General features: G+C 44.9%; 1 protein-coding gene across 4 annotated transcripts in view; it reads left to right on the forward strand.

Annotated features, from left to right (window-relative positions):
* The window catches only part of nhsa (Nance-Horan syndrome a (congenital cataracts and dental anomalies)), a 543,376-nt gene that overhangs the window by 305,118 nt on the left and 212,627 nt on the right, over positions 1-25,631 (forward strand). Inside the window, exon 1 of one of the 4 annotated variants that reach the window (XM_038802527.1) lies at positions 744-1,350. The exons of the other annotated variants lie outside the window; for them this stretch is intronic. The gene's annotated coding sequence lies outside the window, so the exon portion shown is untranslated. Of the gene's footprint in view, positions 1-743; positions 1,351-25,631 lie in introns of those variants that run through there. 4 annotated transcript variants of the gene reach the window in all.

The following is a 25,631-nucleotide window of genomic DNA, read 5'->3' on the forward strand; positions in this document are numbered from 1 at the left end:
CCTTCCAAACCCATAACATCTATCGCCTAAAAGGACAAGGGGAACACACATGGGAACGCCACCACCTACAATTTTCCCTCCAAGTCACTCACAATCCTGACTTGGAGATATATAGACATTTCTTCACTGTCACTGGGTCATAAATCTGGAACTCCGACCCTAACAGCACTGCGGCTGTGCCTAAACTAGATGCACTACAGCAGTTTCAGAAGGCGGCTCACCACCATTTTCTGAAGGGTAATTAGGGATGGGCAACAAATTCTGGCTAAGCGGGAACAAAAAGAAATGGGACAATAGCACAGTAAGGAAAGCTAGAGTGCAACGGAGCTTAGTTGGGTCAGAGTAGGCTGCTCTTTGCCTCTGATGAGAAGCTGACTACATTGAGTAAGGGGACAGATGATGTTTGGTGCTGACGTACAAAGTCATAGTCTGAAGCAGCTTTGTCTAGTGAGCAGGCCAACGTGGTGTTGTATAGATGTAGACATGAACAGGAAGGTGGTCCCTGGTGCTGAAGCAATAAAAAGATTATCACTGTGGCTGTAATTCTGAGTGAACACATCACTGTAAATTGATGATCTGCTGAGAGCCACGGAATGTGAATGCAGAGAAAGGATTCTTTTTCGGTCAAGCAGAATTTGGGGGTGGGTGAGTGAGTGCTGATTCCCTTCAGCCTCGCCCCTGGAGCCTTGCGTTTGTGTGGACTGGCCCCAGTGAATCAAAAAAAAACTCCTGCTATGCTTGAGTTCTTGTTTTGTCCCTGCAGTTCCAATGTATCAGCTTTGCCTCACAATGAATGGCGTGCCCGATGAATGAACGAGCAGTATGTGTGTAAGCGTGGAGGCTTCCTCCACAAGGGTTCGCATTCCTATGGCAGGGTGTAGGTAAACCAGGCTCGGTTTGTCTGGACCCCGGACCCCCCCGTTTGCCGTTGGGTGCGGCAGCCCAGCAATTACTGCCGCTGCACGGGAATGTGCTCTGCCATTTGTTTGTAATGGGATTAGGAGGAGAGAGCATCCCAAGCAAAATGGACTCTACCATCTAATGAGTGAAAAGGGGGTGGCCCTGGATACTGTCGACATTCATGTCGGCTTTCACCCCCAGTACTGTTTCCTCTCTCTACCCACCCCCAGCAGCATGACTAGCTTTTCAACATCACCAGCATGACCGAATTGCAAGCTGTTGCTGGAGGAGAGCAGCAACTGTGGTACTAAGGCAGCGTTCTCCATTGCAGCAGCACATCCCGCTATGGTCATGGGATGCTGTGTGCGGAGGAAGGCAGATGTCCACTACACGCTTCAAACACTTTGTCGAGCAGGCTGAGGAAACCTCACAAAAGCTACTTTTAACTCTGTAAGTGCTTCTTACAGCATGCCGATCCTGTCGTGTGTGGAGCATCCTTGCATGTTATTTGGTGCAGGGCTGAGCTAACCTTGCTGGAAAATGCATGTATTCTGTGTTGAAATGCCTGACATTCAGAGACAGAGCAGGGCAAGACTATATTAAAAATCTGTCAGCTTGTGCATTAATGTGCCACTAAAATAGCGATGAAAATAAGGTCGATGTGGGGGCACAGTTTATAGTGCATTGTTCTCGATATGTAAAGCCATTGCCTCTCCAAAGCTTTTGTGTGGATTGTTCCTCCTGAGTTTTGATGTTAGCTGTACGTTTTAACACCAGCCTCATTTAGTAATCTGTAATTCTGGCATTTTGCACACGATATTATAGTATAGTTCTTTCATCTGCGGGCGCATCTTAAATTCGCATTTTCCCATGAAACCAGCGATTTATCTTGTTCTTGGTTCCAATAATTTTCTTTATCAGGGATTATAAGGGATTATTTGCCTGTCTGTGGGGGGAAATAGAAGCAAACGATAAAAGCCTAAAGCTGCGAGTTCAATTATGGACATTCAGCAAAAAGGCTACGATAAAAACAAGCTATGCAAGTGACCATTTTTGCATATTTTTGGTTTCTCACTTGTTTCATTTTCCGCACCGGCGCCAATGGTATTTGCTTTCAATTTGCAAATAAAGCTCCTTAAATTAGGCTGAAGAAAGCACGAGCCATAATGCAGAGGGGCGGGGGGCGTGTCAGCGCTGGTAGTGCTCCAAATTGAATTAAAGGATATATTTTTATCACGCAACCCCCCCCCCCCCCAATTGTCTCAATTCTACAAGGCTGGCTGTCTCGAGGGACTTTGTCCAAGTGATAAGAATTGCTGAATGAGAATAGACCAAGTTCTAGCCACTCCACCATCCTAGTACAATGATAATTGAGTTATTGATTAATGATGGCAATGATAATTGAGTTGTTGATTAATGATGGCAATCTCTATAGGTCAACAACCGACCCAGTTATGACCCCAGTGATGGAGAGCTATGGAAACTATCGGTCCATTTTCCTCCCAACCTACACTTACCACATGCCATTCTTCACATGAGAGCCCACACAATGTGATTCCATGAGCTGCATGATCATGTAGGGCATCGTATGTCCAAACCCTTCTGAGCTGACATGTTCACACACTTCCTTCCACAGGTGTGCACTTCCTAGTTGGGGATTAATGGGATAATGACTTAGAAATAGGAATCCCGGGAGCAGCGCGGTGGCATAGTGCTGCATCACAGCGCCGAGGTCCCAAGTTTGATCCCAGCACTGGGTCACTGTCCGTGTGGAGTTTGCACATTCTCCCCATGTTTGCGTGGGTTTCACCCTCACAACCTAAAGATGTGCAGAGTAGATGGATTGGCCACACTAAATTGCCCCTTAATTGGAAAAAACTGAATTGGGTACGCTAAAATTTAATTTTAAAAATAAAAAAGAAATAGGAACCCCAGCTGATTTCCCTACCCCATTCTGGACATGGAAAAATGAGGTCCGTTGTAACAACCCAATTTGTGCAAGTGTGAAATGAGCCAGATCAGAGACCAAGCCAGTCCTATATAGGGGCAGCACGGTAGCATGGTGGTTAGCATAAATGCTTCACAGCGCCAGGGTCCCAGGTTCAGTTCCCGGCTGGGTCACTGTCTGTGCGGAGTCTGCACATCCTCCCTGTGTGTGCGTGGTTTTCCTCCGGGTGCTCCGGTTTCCTCCCACAGTCCAAAGATGTGCGGGTTAGGTGGATTGGCCATGCTAATTTGCCCGTAGTGTCCTAAAAGTAAGGTTAAGGGGGGGGGGGGTTGTTGGGTTACGGGTATAGGGTGGATACGTGGGTTTGAGTAGGGTGATCATTGCTCGGCACAACATCGAGGGCCGAAGGGCCTGTTCTGTGCTGTACTGTTCTATGTTCTATGTTCTATATTATGCATTTACTCACTAAATCATATTCAGGGAGCAGTCATTTCTCTTTGGAAGAATAGTGAGTGGTGGATCACATTGAAGCACTAAAGTGCCACATTATGAGGTGCTAGAACGATAACAGATGCAGATCTTTGCCCTGTTTTAGATTAGAAAATGCAGGATTTTTATGTGAGGTTTTAGCTAGGCTGAGATATTTTGACATGTATCTAATGGCCTGCTTTGTTTAGAAGGGGTCACCTTGGTCTTGGGCTCTAAGGATGAATTAAATCTGCCTTATTGGCTGTGAACGGCTCATATTATATAGGACAATCATCAGCATCCTCCCATCTGCACTAGATGATGGACATGCAGCAAATTAAATCCACCGGGACATGGGGTAGCATAATAAGGTGCACTTTTGTTGGTAACTGAAGAGACGAATCAATGAGAGGCAGATTTTCCACAACTGCCACAAGTGGGTATCAGGCGTGGTTGTGGGCTGTTGTTTTTGCTGTAGGTGCCTGTTGCCAAGCCGTTGGTCATCATGGTGACACACGGGCCACGTCACTATTTTCCTCCGTTGTCAGTCAGTTACTGTCTCCCAATTTGTTTTGGATTGTCATTTCACATATTAGAAACATGGAGTAGAGAAGGCCATTCAGCCCTTTGAGCCTGCTCCGCTATTCATTATGATCATGGCTGATCATCCAACTCAGTAACACCCATATCCTTTGATCCCTGTAGCCCGAAGAGCTATATCGAACTCCCCTTGAAAACATACAATGTTTTGGTCTCAATGCTTTCGATGGTAGCGAATCCCACGGGCTCAGCACTCTCGGTGAAAAATTTCACATCATCTCAGTCCTAAATAATTTACCCTGTATTCTGAGGCTGTGAACTCTGGTTATTCCTGCATCTACCCTGACTAGCCCTGTTAGAATTTTACAGGTTTCTATGATATCCCCTCTCATTCTTCTAAACTGCAGTTGAATATAAACCTAACCCGACTTCAATTATAAGAGGAATAGGTAGACATTTCTGTGGCTACAAGTGAGACTCCAGGATGGTATTACACATGCTTGATATGGAGCTTTGGGAGATCTATTGGTCTTCTGCCTCTGGTTACCTCGCCATGTGGAAAATCCTTAGGGATTTTGCTGAGAATGTGCCTGGAGTAGCGATTTCACCTCAGCTTAATGAGCATCAACATACCTGGGAGCATCCATGATTTTGTCCTTCCATGGTATGCCCAGGCAGAAAGCTTTGCTAACAGTGAAGACTAATGGTGCTGAACTTCTTTTCTTTGATAGCTGCAAGTTAACCATATTTTACAGTCATACCGCAAGATGCTGAGGACATAGACCTCATAAACCAGCACCTTGATCCTAAGAGTTAGCTTGATGCTAACCATGCATGTTCCATGAGTCGGCCAAAGATGCTGCTTTCTCCATGTGTGCATTAAGTTCTGCACCAAGGGACAGATTGTCTGCCACCATGGACCTGAGGTACAGAATTTGCAAATCACATCCTCTGGAGGTGTTACTTAGTGTGATCAATAGCCCAGCTAAATTCGCAGAGCAGAGTCAATAATATGTTGAGAGCATCATTTAATCCCCTTGTTGGGAGGTACTGTATGTATGCAAATTGCCACTACAAAAGAGGACTTTAATTTGACTTTTGATTTGATTTATTATTGTTACATGTATTAGTATACAGTGAAAAGTATTATTTCTTGCACGCTATACAGACAATGCATACTGTACATAGGGAAGGAAGGAGAGACTACAGAATATAATGTTACATTCATAGCTAGGATGTAGAGAAAAGATCAACTTAATACGTGGTAGGTCCATTCAAAAGTCTGATGGCAACAAGGAAGAAGCTGTTCTTGAGTCGGTTGGTACGTGATCTCAAACTTTGGTATCTTTTTCCTGATGGAACAAGGTGTAAGAGAGTATGTCCGGGGTGCATGGGGTCCTTAATTGTGCTGGCTGCTTTTCCGAGGCAGCGGGAATTGTAGACAGAGTCAGTGGATGGGAGGCTGGTTTGCGTGATGGATTGGGCTACGTTCACAACATTTTGTAGTTTCCTGCGATCTTGGGCAGAGCAGGATCCATACCAAGCTGTGATACAACCAGAAAGAATGCTTTATGTGGTGCATCTGTGAAAGTTGGTGAGAGTCGTAGCTGACATGCCAAATTTCTTTAGTCTTTCGAAAGTAGAGTCGTTGGTGGGCTTTCTTAACTATAGTGTCGGCATGGGGATACCAGGACAGGTTGTTGCCGATCTGGACACCTTAAAAACTTGAAACTCTTGACCCTTTCTACTTCGTTCCTATTGATGTAGACAATCTCCTTCGTTTTGTTGACATTGAGGGAGAGATTTCTTTTTTTTAAAACACATTTTATTCAAATTGTATCAAAGTAGGTTACAGCAAATAAACACCCCGGGAACCCATTCTTCCCAACAAATTTAGATCACCCAATTATTTTTTCCAATTAAGGGGCAATTTAGCATGGCCAATCCACCTACCCTGCACATTTTTGAGTTGTGGGGGCGAAACCCACACAGACATGGGGAGAATGTGCAAACTCCACATGAACAGTGACCCAGAGCCGCGATCGAACCTAGGACCTCAGCGCCATGAGGTAGCTGTGCTAACCACTAGGCCACCGTGCTGCCCTCCTTTATCTTCTCTAACCGCAGGAAGTCGTGCAGGTCATCCAACCATGCTGCTACCCCTGGTGGCGATGCCGACCGCCACTCCAGCAAAATTTGTCACCGTGCAATCAGAGAGGCGCAGGCCATGACATCGGCCTTCCTCCTCTCCATGAGCTCCGGCTTTTCTGAAACCCCAAATATCGCCACCAAAGGGTCCCGGTCCAATCCCTCCTCCACTATTCTGGCTAAGACAGCGAGCACTCCCGCCCAGAATCTTCCCAATTTTTCACAACCCCAAAGCATGTGCGCATGATTCGCTGGCCCCTGCCCACACCTCTCACACTCATCTGCTACCCCTGAAAGAACCCACTCATTCTCGCCCAAGTCATATGCACCCTGTGCACCACCTTGAACTGTATCAGGCTCATCCTTGCACAAGAGGAGATCCCGTTTACCCTTCGCAGTGCCTCACTCCATACTCCCCAATTGATCTCCATTCCCAACTCCGGAGGGAGAGATTTCCACCTGTAAGTGGCTGATTCATAAGTATGATATCTTGGGAGGAAACTTATTAATATCACAATATCTGTGTCATGAAAGGATTCTCTTGCTGATACGTTCTGTGCAAGCTACTAATTTTTATTTCACCCAGTTCAGCTGAATGCCCAAGTTGTGATGATGAGATAAAATTCTGTAAATATTGAGGGTCTACTACTACATAAAAGATCATTAAAGAAATTTATTTAAAAAGGCTGAAATGACTCCCAGATTTTGATGAGTTTGGTTTTAAAATAAAATTAAAATTTGCAAGTCTAATATGGTTTTGTTTTAATTTTATTTTTGTGTAATCTCAATCCATTCAAATAAATTTGATCTATGGTTTGGCCTGACTAATGTAATATATTCCCACTTTTTTGAAAAGGACATAGGTGCATGAGATGAGTCCATTTGGAACTCCAGTGATAAAAAAAAATCATGCACATCAACCTCATCACTCCACTCATACCATTCAAAGGTTCAAATGTGGAATTGGTCACAAGATACCCAACAGCAGCAGCTACTTGTACTTGTGTGGCACCTTCATTGGTCAATCAAGTCTACACTGACCCTCTGAAAGAGCAGCCTAGCTGGGCCCAAACACCACACTATCTCCATAACTTCACCGTGGGCCAATTTAGCATAGCCAATCCACCTAACCTGCAAATTGATTTGCATACATGTTTTAACATAATAAAAACATTCATTGCAATTTGCAGGAGCATTATAAAACAAGGTATGACACTGAGGCACATAAAGATATCAGGGCAGGTGACCAAAATCTTAGTCAAAGGTGTAGGGCTTTAAGGAATGTCGGAAAAGGGGAAAGAGGCGGAAAGATTGAGGAAGAGAATTCCAGATGTTAAGGCCTGCAGCTGAAGGTATAGCTGCTAATGTGATTAAAATCAGGAATATTCAAGAGGCTGGAATGAGAGAATTAGATGATTATTGAGAACTGTATAAAAGTAAGGATAGGAGGGAATGCTGAAAATACCTTTCAAAGGAATCATAGAATCCCTACAGTGCAGAAGGAGGCCATATGGCCCATTGAGCCTGCCCCAACCGATTCCTGTAACCCCACCTAACCGGCACATCATTTTGGACACTAAGGGGCAATTTTGCATGGTCAATCCATCTAACTTGCACATCTTTGGACTGGGAGAGGAAACCAGAGCACCCAGAGGAAACCTATGTGGACATAGGGAGAACGTGCAAACTCCACACAGACAGTGACCCAAGGCTGGAATTGAACTCGGGTCCCTGTTGCTATGAGGCAGCAGTGCTAACCACTGGGCCACCGGTTATTAATGATTTTTTTTCCCTATATCTTCTGTTTTATTGAGAACATCCAGTCCTTTCTTAGCTATGGGTCTCCTTTGCCAATGAGAACCTCGATTCAGGAAAGTGAGCATACATGGGATGGCTGAGAGCCTCCCGTCTCAGGCTGATGCTAAGGAAAAATTATGGATTCATGTCACTATTTCCCCTGCAGCATTGCTCACCTGCTGTGGTTAAGAATGGATGAAGCTTGCATTGCAAATGACAACGGCAATTTATTTCATTTTTCCTATTAAAGCACAGCTCTTCCTTATTCTACAGATATTAAGAACATTAAGTTAGTTCAGCAATGGTACAGGAGTGTGGCTTGCAGTACTCACTTCAGTTACCACAGATATGCTTTTCCTAAAGCCCTGTACCTTGCTGCATCTCACCCCAGCTCCAAAATAACCGTTGCAAATATATTTAATCAACCATATTGTTGGATAGGACAGCACAGTGGCGCTGTGGTTAGCACTACTCACGGTTCAATCCCGGTTCTGGGTCACTGTCTGTGTGGAGTTTGCACATTCTCCCTGTGTTTGTGTGGGTTTCGTCCCCACAACTCAAAAATGTGCGTGGTAGGTGGATTGGGCATGTTAAAATGCCCCTTAATTCAGAAAAATTAATTGAGTACTCTAAATTTAATTTTTAAAATCCATACCGTTGGAAGCTTGCCGATGTCTCTCCTAACTCCAGCTCGGTGTCCATCCCAACAACAACCCCATAAGCCACATTGGCTACTTTAGAGTAACTTAGGGCGCGGTTCTCCCAAAAGGAAACAAAGTCCCCGAGTGAGTGTGTTTAGCCGCGTGTTTCCCGGCACTCGCAGTGCTCTGAAAAACATGGTTATTCATCGCGTTGAATGAAGGGCCTGAACAGGCAGTGCACAGCCGAGGCTGCACATAGCCCCATTTTTTTTACAGTGGGGAGCTCTGCTCGTTGGAATACCTTATTGCGGTGAGACAGGGCACCATTTTTAAAAGCGTCCCGATTTCCAAGGCCCCCAAAACTATCCCTGACCTCTTTCCACCCCCCCCCACCCCAAAGCCCAAACGCAATATGGGAGAGTCCCTGGACCCCACCGCACACCCTCCCCACCCACGCCTGGCAACCCCAGCCCGATCACATGCGTGCAAAAAATGCCACCTTGCCAGTGCCAACCTGCACACTAGCAGTGCCCATGCCAGCTGGCAGTACCTCCCAGGCACCTTGACAGTGCCAGGCCAGCACTGCCAGGGCATCACCCTGCCCAAAATGTATGCACCTGGTGGCCTCCAATCCCCTTGGAGACGCCCATGGGTGTCGTTCTTCCTGATCCCTGTTTGTGGGGACCAGTGCGAAACAACACTGGCCTGAATTCTCTGAGGCGAAGGGATTGAATCCCAAAGCCTCCGGTACCTCGGGAATCTGAACATTAGAGGAGGATTACTGCCTCGCTCTATTATGCAGGTCTGCTATAAAAGTGATCCCGTCCATTGTGGGCGGGATTCACATCACAAGTCTTGCGAGATTGCGTTGAATCTCGCAAGGCAGTGCGAGCTGGGTAGATCCCGAGAGCGGGGTCACCCGGCTTTCATCAGCCCCGCCGCCCCGTGGCGCTCTGCTTTTCTGGCGCAGCATGGTTGGATGATTGCGCCCTTAGTGTTCTGAGCTCAGAACTCAACTTCGGCATCACATATGCTGCTTTTTACCATTGCTGGCAAATTGTCTACCACCACCTGTGTCTCTGTGCCTTCTTCATTCCAAACTCACGACCCTGTCCTTCTTCCTCCAACCTCCACAAACTCTAATCTGTGCAAAGCATTCCAAGTAAGGCATCCTGTCCGTGCCACTTTTTTTGCATAAGATTGAAGGGACCATGAAGGCAACAGTACATGGCCCCCAAATCACTTTGATTGCATTGTACCGAGGTACAGGAGAGTCCGAGCCAGTAAGCCAGATGGTGAATGTTTGTGGTTGCTGCCAAATTTACTTTGAGGAAAACATCATCCACCTCCAGCTCTGAATCATGGGAACCTACCAAACAAAATGTTTTCCTTTCTTGGCATACATAACATTATGGCCTCTTTGTGTTTATCAACAGGCCCAACAGGAGCAGTGTCCACTGAGGATGTCCAGTTGGGTCTCACTCAGGATGGTGTTTTGGAGGTCAAAGATTTTGAATCCTGTTTGGTTATGCCTTTAAAGAAAATCCTTCACTCACTTTTATGAGGAATAGAGAGGCAGCAGAGCAAGTCAAAGCCTCCACTGGAGGAGAGGATACGAAGAGAAACCGGAGATAAAACAGCACTGAAATTGTCCAGAAGGGCATCCTTTATGATCCTAAAAAGATTACAAAATTCTTCTTGAACATAATCCATAGCAATCACATTTGCAGTAAGTGCCTGCAGCTTGAGGAACATCAGTTCCACGTTGATGAGCTGGAGTCCAAGCATCAGGTCCTGTGATGCATCATAGAGGGAGAAGATTACCTGACAACTTTGTTCCAGGAGGCAGTAAAACCCTTAGGCTAGGTACTTCTGAACTAGTCCATGGTCAGGGACAGTGGGCTGTACCTACGAGTGAGGTTGATATGAGGACTCAGAAGGTAGCAATTAGGTAACAAGGTAGCCTTAGTCCCTGTCGAACAGGTTTGCGGTTCTTGCAGCTTGTGTGGGTGAGAGCAGAGATTGCAGGGAGGATGAACAAAACACTGACCATGGCACAACGGTGCAGGGAGATTAATATTGAGATATTACAGACTATGTGGGGAATAATTGTAGTCATTTTGTCTGAATAAGCAGAGCAATAAGATAGATGTGCTCATGACATAAATGGGGACAAATGGTTTAGATCTAATTGCCATTACAGAGACATGGTTAGGGTGACCAAGATTGGGAAATAAATATTCAATGGTACTCAAACATTTCAAAAAGATAACCAGAATGGAAAAAGAGGAGAAAAAACCCTGATAACAAATGATATGACGACATTAGTGAGAAAGGATCTTGGCTCAGAAAATCAAGAAGTATAATCTCTTTGGGTGCTGATTAGATATTGTGAGGGTCAGAAAAAACTGGTAGTAGATTATAAACCATTGCCAATTGTTATATTGTCAGACCAAGCATTAAACAAGAAATGATTGGGTTTTATAACAAAAGTAAAGTAGTAGTTAAGGGAGACTTTAATCTTCACACAGACTGGACTAATCAAATTGGCAAAGGTGGTCTGGAAGTTAAATTTGTAGAATGCTTTTCTGACCGCTCTCTGAAGCAATATATTGTGGAACCTACAAGGGATAAATCAATTTTAGATCTACTATTGTCCAAAGAGACAGGGCTAATTAGTAATGTCATAGTAAAAGATCCACTGTGATCACAATACAATTGGATTCCATGTTAAATTGAAAATATCATAGTCCAGTAACAAACAAAGATCTTAAACTCATACAAAGCCAATTACATAGGTATGAGGTAGAGCTGGATACAGAGAAGCACGGTGGTGCAGTGGTTACCATTGGGACTACGGCGCTGAGGACCCGGATTCGAATCCCGGCCCTGGGTCACTGTCCATGTGGAGTTTGTACATTCTCCCAGTGTTTGCGTGGGTTTCACCCCTACACGCAAAGATGTGCAGGTTATGTGGATTGGCCACGCTAAATTGCCCCTTAATTGGAAAAAAATAATTGGGTACTCGAGTGTTTTAAAAAGGAAAAAAAAAGAACTGGTTATGGTTGATTGGGAAAATAGACCAGAAGGTGTGGTGGTAAGGAAATAGTGGGAGACATTTAAAGAAACGATTCAAAATGTTCAATAGAGATATATTTTATTGAAAAACAAAAACTTAATGAGAAAATCTGTTGTGGTTTACTAAGGAGATTGAGAATTAGATTAAAATGAGATGCGTATAATGTTTCAAAGAACAGCAGTATATCTGAGGATTTTGAGTGTATTAGATACCAGCAAAGGGCCACCAAAAGTTAATAAAAATGAAAAAAATTGGAATATAAAAGAACAGATTGTAAGAACTTTTACAAATATATAAAAAGAAAGAGAGTAGCTAAAGTAGATGCTGGTCCCTTAGAAGGAGACACAAAATAAATTATCATGAGGAATGAAGAAATGGCAAAGACTTTGAACAAATATTTTGTGTCTGTCTTCGTAGCAGAAGACACAAATTATATACCAGAAATAGAGGGTAGCCTAGAGAATAATGAGTGAAGACATTAAGGTAATTAATATCAGAAAATACAAATTACTGGAGAAATTTAAATCTCAAGGACCCGATGGACTACATCCTAGGGTTCTAAAAGGGACAACTGCAGAGATAGTGGGTTCACTGTTTATGATTTTCTAAGATTCCCTAGATTCTGGAATGGTCACAGAGGATTGGAAGTTAGCTAATGTAAAGTGCTATTCAAGACAGAAAACATGGAACTAAAAGCGAGTTAACCTGTCATCATTCATCAGGAAAGTGTTGGAATCTATTCTTAATGAAGGAAAGGACTACCCAGTTTTTGTGAGGGCCACGAAGAATCCAGCACGAGTCTTCAGGATACAAAGAAATAACATTTATTTACAATAACATATATATACACACACACACAACAGCAGCAGCAACTTCCCTTGCAGCTAACTCCTCTCTTTCTCTGCTGGTTCCAAACTGGCCAGCTTTATTTATGCAGGGAGTCTGCTAATTATTTCTCCGCCCCCCCTCATTGGGGAAGCTCATACTCCCAAAGGATTGTGGGATTGTCATTCCCCAGCCAATGGTAAGCAGGCAGGTTATAACATCCCTCCCCCCCCAAAGTCCAAGTAATCCACCGAAGACCCTGGCGAAGGAGGGCGTCGGACTTGTTTTGCCCCAGGCCGGACCCCATTTGCACGAGGCGCTGGATCAGGCGGCGTGTAATGAGATGGAGACCGGCGCTTCCGTGATGAACGGCGCAACGGTTGTCCATCCACGACCCGTGGGCCTGAGGATTCCCCCTCTGAGGTGCCTTGTGTCTCCATCTCGGAGTTAGAGTCTGCTGTCTCCATCATCATGGCGTCTTTATCTCTACGTGGTTCTACACGACCTGCGCAGGCTTTGAGTGAGGCACCAGAGGAAGATTGTGAGGAATACTTTCCATTGTGTTTGGTCTCTGTGGCTGTAGAAATGAGCTCCTGGGGCGGGGAAGCTTTGGAAGTGATAGTTTTCTGGACCGAGCATGGTCTACATGTTTGCGCTGGAGACGACCCTGGGCTTGCACCTGGTAAGAGATAGGGCCCGTTTGGCGAAAGATTACGCCAGGGACCCACTGGGCACCACCAGCAAAATTCCGAACCAACACTGGGTCACTGGGTGTAAACTGCCAAATTGGCCAATACCAAGAAAAACCATGTCCCTGCCGTTCTTGTGTGCAGCGTACTTTTGCGCCAATGTCCGGGGAAACCATGCTAAAGCGGGTGCGAAGTCTCCGGCCCATTAGGAGTTCTGCGGGATCTACCCCAGTCACCGCATGGTAGGTGGTCCTACAGGAAAACAAAAGAACGAGCCAGTCTCATGTCCATCGACCTGGAAGACTGCTTCTTGAGGCCTCGTTTGAATGTCTGCACTGCGCGCTTCGCCAACCCATTTGAAGCCGGGTGGTATGGGGCGGTGCGGATGTGGCGTATGCCGTCATCTTCATGAACCTCGCAAACTCCTCACTTGTGAACGGAGTGCCGTTGTCCGTGACCAGCACCTCGGGGAGGCCATGCGTACTGAAAGACAAACGCATCTTCTCGATTGTTGCGTAGGACGTTGTGCCTCCCATCTTATGCACCTCTTAGACTGGGCGTCGATTCATAGCAGGAACATGGATCCTTGAAAAGGGCCGGCAAAATCCGCCTGCAAGCGCGCCCAAGGCTGTCCTGGCCATTCCCAGTGATGTAGGGGCGTGGCCGGCGGAAGCTTCTGCACTCCTAGTTCTGCGCTCTCTCGGGATAATACTATTTGAATGTCCTGCTGAAAAGTCAATGTTGGCTTGGCTAACAACTTTCTCTGGGTGGCCACGTTGTTAATACCGCAAACCGAACGGTCGCGTAACATTTCTGATAAGGTCTCACCATAGTCACAGTACTCCACAATCCTGCGTAGCCTGGATAGAAAGTCGGCAAGGGATTCTCCTGGGGTCCTCTCAGCGGTATTAAACTGGTAACGTTGGACTATCGTGGATGGGGTTGGGTTAAAATGTTGCCTCACTGAGTTCACAAGTTCATCAAACGTTTTGGTGTCCGGCGCAGCTGGATCCGTAAGGCTCCTAATCACCCCAAACGTATGCAGGCCGCAGGCGGTGAGCAATATGACCACCTGGCGCACGTTTTCGGTGATATTGTTTGCCCGTAAATATTAACGCATCCATTGTGCGTACTGGTTCCAGCTTTTCAGCGCAGCATCAAAAACATCCAAACGTCCATACAGAGGCATGGTGTAATAGAAAACAACTTCCAACCTGTATCCAACAAAAATCCAGGGAGGTGGCTTCAGCAGTGTAGACAGCTATTCACTTTAACCCTCGTCACCAGTTTTCTGAGGGCCACGAAGAATCCAGCATGAGTCTTCAGGATACAAAGAAGTAACATTTATTTACAGTAACATATATATATTATATAACAGCAGCAACTTCCCTTGCAGCTAACTCCTCGCTCTCTCTCGCTCTCTCTCGCTCTCTCTCTCGCTCTCTCTCGCTCTCTCTCTCGCTCTCTCTCTCGCTCTCTCTCGCTCTCTCTCGCTCTCTCTCGTTCTCTCTCTCTCGCTCTCTCTCTCTCGCTCTCTCTCTCTCGCTCTCTCTCTCTCTCTCTCTCTCTCTCGCTCTCTCGTTCTCTCTCTCGCTCTCTCGCTCTCTCGCTCTCTCGCTCTCTCGCTCTCTCGCTCTCTCGCTCTCCTCTCTCTCTCTCGCTCTCTCTCTCTCTCTCTCTTGCTCTCTCTCACTCACTCTCCCTCTCGCTCCCTCTCGCTCTCCCTCTCGCTCCCTCTCGCTCCCTCTCGCTCTCTCTCGCTCTCTCTCGCGCTCTCTCTCGCGCTCTCTCTCGCGCTCTCTCTCGCGCTCTCTCTCGCTCTCTCGCTCTCTCTCTCTCTCGCTCTCTCGCTCTCGCGCTCTCTCTCTCGCTCTCTCTCTCTCTTGCTCTCTCGCTCTCGCGCTCTCTCTCTCGCTCTCTCTCTTGCTCTCTCTCTCTCTCTCTCGCTCTCTCTCTCGCTCTCTCTCTCTCTCGCTCTCTCTCGCTCTCTCTCGCTCTCTCTCGCTCTCTCTCGCTCTCTCTCGCTCTCTCTCGCTCGCTCTTGCTCTCTCTCGCTCGCTCTCGCTCTCTCGCTCTCGCTCTCGCTCTCTCTCTCGCTCTCTCTCGCTCTCTCTCGCTCTCTCTCGCTCTCTCTCGCTCTCTCGCGCTCTCTCTCGCGCTCTCTCGCGCTCTCTCGCGCTCTCTCTCGCTCTCGCTCTCTCTCGCTCTCGCTCGCTCTCTCTCGCTCGCTCTCTCGCTCGCTCTCTCGCTCTCTCGCTCTCTCTCTCGCTCTCTCTCGCTCTCTCTCGCTCTCTCTCGCTCTCTCTCGCTCTCTCTCGCTCTCTCTCGCTCTCTCTCTCACTCTCTCGCTCTCTCTCTCGCTCTCGCTCTCTCTCTCTCTCTCTCTCTCTCTCTCTCTCTCTCTCTCTCTCTCTCTCTCTCTCTCTCTCTCTCTCTCCCTCTCTCTCTCTGGTAAGCAGGCAGGTTATAACACCAGTGAAGTCTTAACAATACACTTAGAAAAGCCTAGAATGGTAGAACATGGATTTACAAAATGTAAATCCAATTTTTGACAAATTTATTAGTCTTTTGAGCTTGGGTAAATAGCAGGGTAGCTAAAGGGGAACCAGTGATAAGGTGCCACGGGAAAAGTTAAGGACAGGATTTTCTAGTTACACCCGTCCCAAGCCCGGAAATCTCTGCCTGAAGTCAATACATCTTTAATTGGTCTGTCAAATTTTGTGTCCCACCCACGACAATTCCTGCAGAAGGTGGGGCCTGGAAATGTACCCCAATGCACAAGATAAGGGCTAATGGCGTTAGGTTGATATATTCGCACATGCGGAGGATTGGTTAACGGACAGGAAGCAGACGGTAGTGATAAATGGGGCATTTTCAAGTTGATAGTTGACTATGTTGAGTGGGCTGCCGCAAGGATCAGTGCTGCGGCCTCAGCTATGTACAAAATATATTCATAATTTAGACAAAGAGAAAGAGAGCAAATGTATCTAAGTTTACTGGTGGTACAAAGTTAGGTGGCAATGCAAGCTGTGAGGAGGACACAAAAGAGGCTTCAGAGGTGGGCTGCATGGTGGCACAGTGGTTAGCATTGTTGCCTACGGCGCTGAGGACTCGGGTTCGAATCCTGGCTCTGGGTCATTGTCCGTGTGGAGATTGAACATTCTCCCCATGTCTGCGTGGGTTTCACCCCCACAACCCAAAAGATGTGCAGGATAGGTGGTTTGGCCACGCTAAACTGCCCCTTAATTGGAAAAAATTAATTGGGTACTCTAAATTTAAACAAAAGAGGCTTTAAAGAAATATAGATAAATTAAGTGAGTGGGCACCAAAGTTGCAGATGGAGTATAATATGGGGAAGTGTGAACTTATTCACTTTGGTTGTAACAATAAAAAAGCAGCATATTTTTAAAAAGGCAACAAAAATTTAGAATATCCAATTCTTTTTTTTTCAATTATGGGCCAATCCACCTAGCCTGTATACCTTTGGGTTATGGGAGTGAGACCTACGCAAACATGGGGAGAGTGTGCAAACTCCACATAAACAGTGACCCAGGGCTGGGATCGAACCCAGGTCCTCAGCGCCGTGAGGCAGCAGTGCTAACCATTGCATCACTGTGCTGCTCCAAAAGGCAACAACCTTATAAATGTTCATCTTCAGAGAAACTTGGGTGTACACGTAAATGGAACCCAAAAAATTGCAGGTACATCAAGCAATTAGGAAAGCAAGTGGCAGGTTGGCCTTTGTTACAAGTCTAGTTACAATTGTACAGAGCTTTGGCGAGACCACACCTAGAATACTGTGTGCAATGTTGGCCTCCAAATATATGGAGGGATATACTTGCATGGCAGGTAGTACAGCAAAGGTTCATGAGATTGGTCCCTGCGATGGGACGGTTATCCTGTGATGAGAAGCGGAGTAAATTATGTTCATATTGTCGGGGGTTTATCATGAGAGATGATGTCATTGAAATTGTCAAGACTTTTAAAAATAAATTTAGAGTACCCAATTCATTTTTCCAATTAAGGGGCAATTTAAAGTGGCAATCCACCTACCCTGCACATCTTTGGGTTGTGGGGGCCAAACCCACCAAACACAGGGAGAATGTGCAACCTCCACACGGACAGTGACCCAGAGCCGGGATCGAACCTGGGACCTCAGCGCTGTGAGACAGCAGTGCTACCACTGTGCCACCATGCTGCCCTTAAAACATTCAAGACTTTGAAGGTGTTTTACTAAGATGTTTTACTGGCTGGTGAATCTAGAACAAGGAAGCACAGTTTCAGGGTAAAGGACTGATTGTTTAGGACTGAGATGAGGAGAAATTGCTTCACTCAAAGGGTTGTGAATCTTTGGAATTCTCTACCCCAGAGATTTGGAGATGCTCCATCATTGAAAGGGAGTGGTAGGGAAAGTGTAGTTGAAGCCCAGGCTCAGACATTATTGAATGATTGAGCCAACTCAACAGTTAGTATAGCCTGCTCCTCCTATTTCTTACGTTCTTAAGTTGTGCTAAGAAACTATGGTAAAAGAGCCAATAATCCAATGGTCATTATGACCCACGAGGAAGTGATAAAGAGCTAAAACTGTTGTGCAATTATCAACTCAAAGAAGTTAGTGTTTTTTCAGAGACATCTAATCCTACTTACCAAAAGCTATCACTTCTGGCAAAACATTCTGTAGAAGTCTCTGTGTGACTCAACTCAGCCAGTGTATGCAGTAATCTGGAGAAAACCTTCTGTAAATGCTAGTTTGAATTTATTGGCGCTTTTAGTTTGCGTTAATGGCTATGATACTTCAAAATTGCCTTTGGAGCCACTTGCTAAGATTTAGTACAGTACAGTTTAATGGGGTGTAGAATCGATCGCATTTCACAGTTACTTTCCAACAATGGGATCAAGTCGCTGAAGTTCCAAGTGCCGCGACACATATTTAACTGATTTCACCTCCAAGAGGTCCCTTGCAATATAGTGAATGGTTCTTTTAATGCATCGAAACAGAGATCAAAAGAAACAGCAATTCAGTACATTGTTCCTGCGAGAACTGTGATGTACAAGGGAATATTCATTTATCATAGGAGAGCATTGGAGATTTTATATGTAAGATAATTCACTCAACTCAACTAAGATAATTATTTATATATGGGTTGTGTTGCCTGCATTACATGAGGGAGTGGAATTGCTCATGTGTTATGACAGTTGACTATAGTTGTTGTGTCATAACCAAATTTGTGGGGAACTGCAGCACAGTTGTACTTTTTATATCAGTTATGCAATTTATTGAGGCAATTCAAGACATAATTTTTTAAAAATCAGCATTTCCAAGTTCAATTGGCGAGTTGTTGTCTATCACTAACTGCTGTGGCATCTAGAATCTAGGTGGATGGCTAGAACGTTAATGATCAGGCAGTGAAGTGGAGATGTGCATGAGTGTGATGAATGTAAGAAATTGTCATATTTTATATTTTTGCAGTAATGTTATTAAAACCTGGGTTAAGATGTATGTAGAAAGTATGGTTGCTAGAGCTGTGATTAAGGTGTAGTAAAAGTGAGGTAATCATTGATTTGCAGGTGAAGTGTTCCGCTAATAGATCTTGAAAACCATTTGCTTGTTTACAGTTGGCTAGTGGAAACTTTTTTACGTTTGAGTTGGCTCAATCATTCAATAATGTCTGAGCCGAGGCTTCAACTACACTTTCCCTACCACTCCCTTCCAATGATGGAGTGTAGATAATTTCTGAGAGGTATTGTGTTTGGGCCTGTCTAAACAAGTCATGGGACATCTTCTAAGAAGAGACAAAAGACTGCCTTATGTTTTGATTACGGGTGATTTCGTTAATGGGAGGAGCCAGGTCAGCCAATCAATGGGGCAGCATGGTAGCTTCGTGGATAGCACAATTGTTTCACAGCTCCAGGGTCCCAGGTTCGATTCCGGCTTGGGTCACTGTCTGTACGGAGTCTGCACATCCTCCCCGTGTGTGCGTGGGTTTCCTCCGGGTGCTCTGGTTTCCTCCCACAGTCCAAAAATGTGCAGGGTAGGTGGATTGGCCATGATAAATTCCCCTTAGTGTCCAAAATTCCCCTTAGTGTTGGGTGGGGTTACTGGGTTATGGGGATAGGGTGGAGGTGTTGACCTTGGGTAGGGTGCTCTTTCCAAGAGCCGGTGCAGACTCGATGGGCCAAATGGCCTCCTTCTGCACTGTAAATTCTATGATAATCTGAAAAGTCAGTTCGTCCTAGAACTACCATCTGAACAGAGGTGTCTTCAGTTTTGGTCCTGAAAGGTTCTCTCTCCGAAGATTCTGCATTGAGAAAAGGAAATAGAAATCTGTTGTTAACTTTATTCATGAGTGGTATTTGAAATATATTGGTTTGCTTAATTGGAATAAAGTAGTAGATGTAGGAAGTAAGTTGAGGGTTTCTCTTCAGAATTATTATAACTGTTAACTGTAAAGCTATTTCTGTGATGCTAATGTGGTTAATTCTGTGTCTAAATTAAAGTTTGTTTTAACATAAAAGATACCTATGGGTCAGCGTTATCACTCCTGTGGTGCAGTAACATTTCCTCGCAATTCTATGAATTGCAAATAGTTGGGTTCTTGTCCAGGATCCGAACAATGAGATTGATTTAAGGAATCAGGAGGAAAGACATAAAGAGGGATGCACTGTGTGAATATTGTGAGGAGAGAGGGATGAGCAAAGAGGAGAGGCTAAGGAAGTGACGGTCCTGCTTAAAATCACCAGTCAATGTGTGGTAAGAGTGCCAAGAGCCACAGATGGAGAGAGAATCGGATGGACGTGAATCAAACCTGAAGGAAATGCAAAGGGAGAAATACCATACTGATTGATCAATGTCCAGGATCACTCGAGTTACAAATCTCTCAATGGTGAAACTACTGGGATGCAAGAATTAGGATTGAAAGAACAAAGAAAAAGCTAAAAATAGGAAAAATGTTTCATTTTGCCTTCGGTCTTTGCTTCACAGTTTAGTTATTTTAATTTTTTACATTGAGCCACTGCAACATCAGCCGAGGGCTAATGTATGTGTGTGAGAATCACTGATTGGGCAGTTCCACTTCTGATACAGGGCTCTTTCACAATGCTTTTCTGCCAATGTGTAACCTCAATAGCAGGTTGGCAGATGGGGCCATCATATAGCAGGCCAATTCGGCAACCAAAGCTTCTATCTACTGAGACTGCATGTCAGGACTGAAGTTTCACAAGGTTTTGCTTCATTGCTGAAACGAAATACAGTTGTGTCAGAAGACTATAATCGTATGAATGCATTTGCCAACATGTAGGGTCCAAGAGTTAAATAAATTATGGGCTCTATCTTGCTGGAGTGACGCATTCATTATACTGTCCAACCATATCATGCAAGACAACTTATGAGGCTATTGGAAAGCACAGCTTTTGATAGGAAGCCTGTGGCAGAAAGATAGACATTATTTGTAGAATCTCAACATGAGTGAAGTCCTTTTAAGAATAGCTAGATTTCAGCGTTTCTCCCAACAGCAGCACTAGAAACGCTTGAAGTAAATTTATTTAATGGGCTTGTTCCAGATTTTCATGCTTTTCCTCTCAGAATTAATTTGTATGTGGTCGCAAATTGTACATGTGTTTTGACAGTTTGGAATTGCAAAAATCTCCTTCCAGTCCCAAATGTTTCTTGAGACAGTCAGCAAGGCTCAATAACGTGACCAAAGGAGATTGAAGTATGGCCTTGCTTGCAGTAGATGTGCCTTAATTAATGCCCTGAAAGTGTAGGCGAGCATTTTAATTCATTTCTGAAAGAGGCCTGACATTTGCCCTGCTCAACACTGAACAGTTTAGCAGAGGGAGCCTCAAACAGGCTTTATGCTATTAATTTCAATACAGGGCGTCTGTTCACGTGTCAGCCAGTGTGCCAACAGCAAAACGCCCAGTCAAATATGTCTCGAGCCATCATTCAGGATTCAAGGAGTTGTCCTCAGGGAGGTCCATTTTCCACCCAAAATGGTCTAATTTCTCCTCCTGCAGTTCCTCAAGTATTACATTCCGAGCATTGATATTTTTCACCTTCATGAGCCAGAAAAACTTCTTTCCTTTTTACCCTCTCAGAAATTAACTGAAATTTTTATCAGTTTGTTTTGTGTCATTTTGACCTGAATCTACCAAGATCACATTGATGTACAAAGAACATTAAACTACAGCAGTAAATCACTCGCGGTTTGCAGCTATTTGAACCCTGCCTGATGCCTCATGTTTGTTGTTGTGTGTAAATTGGAGCTTGTGGTTAATTTTCTTTGTAATCCTTTTTCGTACAATGGTGTTGCTCATTTGAAATTTTGGAAGTGGTTGTAGATATTGAGTGACGATTTAATGATGTGAGTGAAAATCAAAGGCTAATTGAGTTGTAATATTGGCTCTGGATTATCACCAATTTCTGTGCTTCATTTTGCAGGCTGATCCCCTTCCATCTGCTCATTATTCAGCAACAACATGGCTTCCCACTCAGGCAAATTATTAAAAGCTCAAGAGCTCAAATTTTGAGAGAAGGAACCTACCAGTTAACCGAGGAGTGACCTTCCTGACTGTGCTGAATATTGCCAGACTCGCCAGTTAATGGTGGATGGGGAAATCTGATCAATTAGAAAATCTGATACTCCAAAGTATGACAGTAATTTCAGGGTTAGTTTTCTAGTATTACATACTGGTGTAAAAGTGCTCTCAAAGTTCTCGCAATAAATACCAGTAAAGGAAAAAATGAAAGTAGTGTCAACCCTGATAGGAAATAAAACTATTCAAATAATTATTTCCTACTCTTTCACAGGATGAGGGTGTCGCGAGCAAGGCCAGCATTTATCGCCCATCCCTAATTGCCCTTGATAAGGTGATGGTGAGCTGCCTCCTTGAGTTGCTGCAGTCCATGTGGTGTGGATACACCCACTGCGCTGTTGGGGAGGGAGTTCCAGGATTTTGACCAGTGACAGTAAAGGATATACTTCCAAGTCCGGTATTTGGCTTCAGGGGGAACCTTCAAGTGTTGGTGTGCTCTTGCACCTGCTGCCCTTGTCCTTGGAGATGATAGAGTTCATGGGTTTGGAAGGTCCTGTTGAAAATGCTTTGGTGTGCTCCTGCAGTGCATCTTGTAGATGGTACACATGGCTGCCACTGTGCGTTCGTGAGGATAGAGTGAACGTTTGTGGACGGGGTGCCAAAGGGGCTGCTTTGTTCTGGATGGTTTTGAGCTTCTTGAGTGTTGTTGGAGCTGCACTCATCTATGCAAGTGAAGAGTATTCCATCACACTCCTGATGGTGGACAGGCTTTGGGGAGTCAGGAGGTGAATAACCTGCTGAAGGATTCCCAGCCTCTGAGCTGCTCTTGAGGCCGCGCTATTTTTTGACTGGCCCAGTACAGTTTCTGGTCAGTTTTGACCAGGAATGTTTGACTCAGATCTGAATTTCAGACTTTTTGGCCGGGATTGTTCGCCACAGGTTTGCCCTGCTACAAGCGAAGGCAGAGAATTTGGCGTTCAGCCCAATCTCCCATTCATTACAGCATGATTGGATAATCTCGCTGCCACGAGTGGACGAAGAATTCTGCTCTCCATGCCCATGTGGCTGGCAGATTTTCCCCAGACTATAAGGGTAGGACATAACTGAAGGAAGAACTCTCTTTCCATTAGACCTGTCAATGGAAGGACAATCAAAACTGGATGAGACAAGTGCAGACACCAATAGCAAATCAAAATTCTTTTTAACCACATATATAAATCATTCTAATATTAATCATATGATGCAATCTGGTTTAATTTGCCATCCCCCCAATATGTTATTTGTGCCCATCCAGTATATAATTCCTACAGTTAAGTTGGCCGTGATAACAGCCTGTTGCTTGGCCACGAGTAACCATGCCAACCAGAAGATGTAAGACTGCAGCTTTGAGGCTTCTTTGATAATTCTTTGCAGCATTTTCCAGTATGTCGTGTAGTATTATTCACTTCTGATAACCTGGCCAAGTTGTGGCCAATTTTCCAGTTTTAAGGTCTCTTTCTAAAAGTCCTTGGCAGTCCAGGTCTTCTGGGGTGTGTATGGTATGTGAGCAATGAAGGAAATGAGAGCGGTAATTGAAGTGCCTCCTACAGAGTGACTGATAACTCATGATATTGAAAGGCAAAACGGTAGCCAATTACTTTTGCTTTCTGGAATGAATTAAAAGGCCACTTAAATAGACTGAATTGTTCTCTCCCATTGATGGGACAAAATATTTCACAGGCGACCGAGTTCCAGATGCTTGCTACTTGCGTGAAATGTTATCGTAACTCAGTCATGGTTGTGGTGATCTTGAATTATGAGTCTTTTACACTCATGAAAGAGCAGCAGTAAGTCACTGTCACCAGTCAGAAATCCCCGATATTTCTCAGTGGCAGTTCCAAACCATTTGTATTTGCAGCAATTTACATCAGTGAATTGACTTTCTAAAGTCCCAACCATTAAATAGATATATTTATGATTGTAGAATGGAGGAGGGGCTTCTGTTTCTCACTAAAATGTGTCTCACCTCTTAGGATCTTGCTGTTTCAGATATTCATCGATCCAGGGAACTTTAGCAAACCTTGCTGATTTCATTCACCCATTTTCTTTTTAGAAGGCACTGGATCCTTTTGCTGGGGACATGCGGAGCCCCAGAAACAATTTTTTACAATGTGAGCGTAGATGGTAAAGCCGGGATTTCGAACATTCCCCCCCGCACACGCACACACCCCCCCCCCCCCCCCCCCAACCTGGTGAAAATAGTGCGCAGGAGGGGTTAAAAGTTTGAAAATCAGTTCTTGGCTCGATTGCACCGCGTCCCTAATGGCTGAGATTTAAATACAACGATTCAGGCCTTTGGCCCGGCCACCTCCACAGACAGGCAGAGGCCTAGGTCATGTTTAAAAGTGCTAACCTGATTATGTCATCACCACTGTTACGTAACATTAACATGTTAGCGGGAGACTCGCACTGTGCAGTCGCAGTAGAACCACAATGAAAGGCATTGACCAACTGGGAAAAAAGGCCAAGGTCATTTAAAAATTTTTGCTTGTTTTAGCATTCCTTTTGGACCAAGACCCAACCTCCCTCCTTCCTTCCTTCCTTCCATTCTCTCACCGATCACCTCTGGGCCCAAACCCTGCACTCTGCAGCTCCCTGCTGCCAAATCGCTGCTCCAGCCCACCAGCCAGATTGTGAATTCTTTTCCAAATGCAACTCAAGGGCCTCGTGCTTTCCTCGTGTTCTTACGGTGTAGGATAGGAACTCGCTGCCCACCATACTGGTGTATATAGCGGCAAGTGTGGAATTGAGTCAAACAAAACAGCTAGGTACATTTTCTTTTTGTGTCACTTTTGTGTGTCATTAGCTTATCTCAGCTGAGTCACGTGCGAGATGGCACAATTGGCTCCAGGAATGGCCTACGAAAAGAAAAATCATTGAGAGTTCTTGCCCTCTAACCATTAATCTGGTCAGATGTCATGGCCGGAATCTTCCATTCTGGAGTTTAAGTTCGGTGGCGGGCAGGGAAGTAAGACCAGGTCGGTGGGGGGTGGAGATGGGATCTTGCACTCTTCAGCTTCTTAAATATGCATCCGTGAAATAGTCGCTGATTCTCGTGATGGGAAGCACACAAAGTCGACGTACCTGCCATTACCTCATGCAGTCCAAGGTCAAGATAGGACAGGATACCATACTTAAAGGATACTTAGACAGCCTGCAGTATTCCTTTTTCGTCAACCCTTCTACCCTTCTACCCTTCCTTGGTTATGCTCCACACAACTTGCATTGCCACTGATGTGTTGGGTGCTCTGGATCCGTGAAACACATACAGGCCACCGACACTTAAAATAGTACAACACTATTTTATTAAACTATAAACTGTTGAACATACTCTTACTGTGGGTTAACACGATGTTAGATTAACTAAAGACCTATGCCTGTCCTAACCAGTCTGATCACTCAGTACATGGTGAGAATCTGTGCTGTAAACTATAATCTCTTGTACTTCTGAAAGACTGCATCTCGAATGAGCGGGAAGACTGATGCCCTCTGTCTTTATAGTGAGTGTGCTCTAACTGGTGATTGGCTGTGGTGTTATGCATGTTGATTGGTCCTAGTGTATATCCATCAGTGTGTGTGTGTCTGCACCATGATATACTGGTGTATATTATGACAGCCACCACCCAGACTCGAGCATGAACTGGCATTTAATTCCAGCGAGCTGGTCTATTAATGAGCATGCTTGACATGACATGCTTCCTGACATTGTTCATCAGAAACCTTGCCCCGCCTTTGACGTCTTGAGAATTTAATTGCTGATGTTCACTGCTCCTTTTCTCCCCAAACCCCTTTTGTGAAAATGATTTTTGGCCTCCTGCCAAATGAAGTTCCTCCGCTCACTACCTACGACTGAAAGGTTCCACCTCATAAGTTCACCCTCATCCTCAAAATCATGAGGGGCTGGACAGAGTAAATAGCAAGAAACTGTTTCCACTCCTAAAAGGATCAAAAATGGAGGGCATAGATTTAAAGTGATTTGCAAAAGAAGTAAATGTGAAGTGAGATCTATTTTCAACACAGCG

The sequence above is a fragment of the Scyliorhinus canicula genome, chromosome 7 (assembly GCF_902713615.1).
Source record: "Scyliorhinus canicula chromosome 7, sScyCan1.1, whole genome shotgun sequence".
Lineage (NCBI taxonomy): Eukaryota > Metazoa > Chordata > Chondrichthyes > Carcharhiniformes > Scyliorhinidae > Scyliorhinus > Scyliorhinus canicula.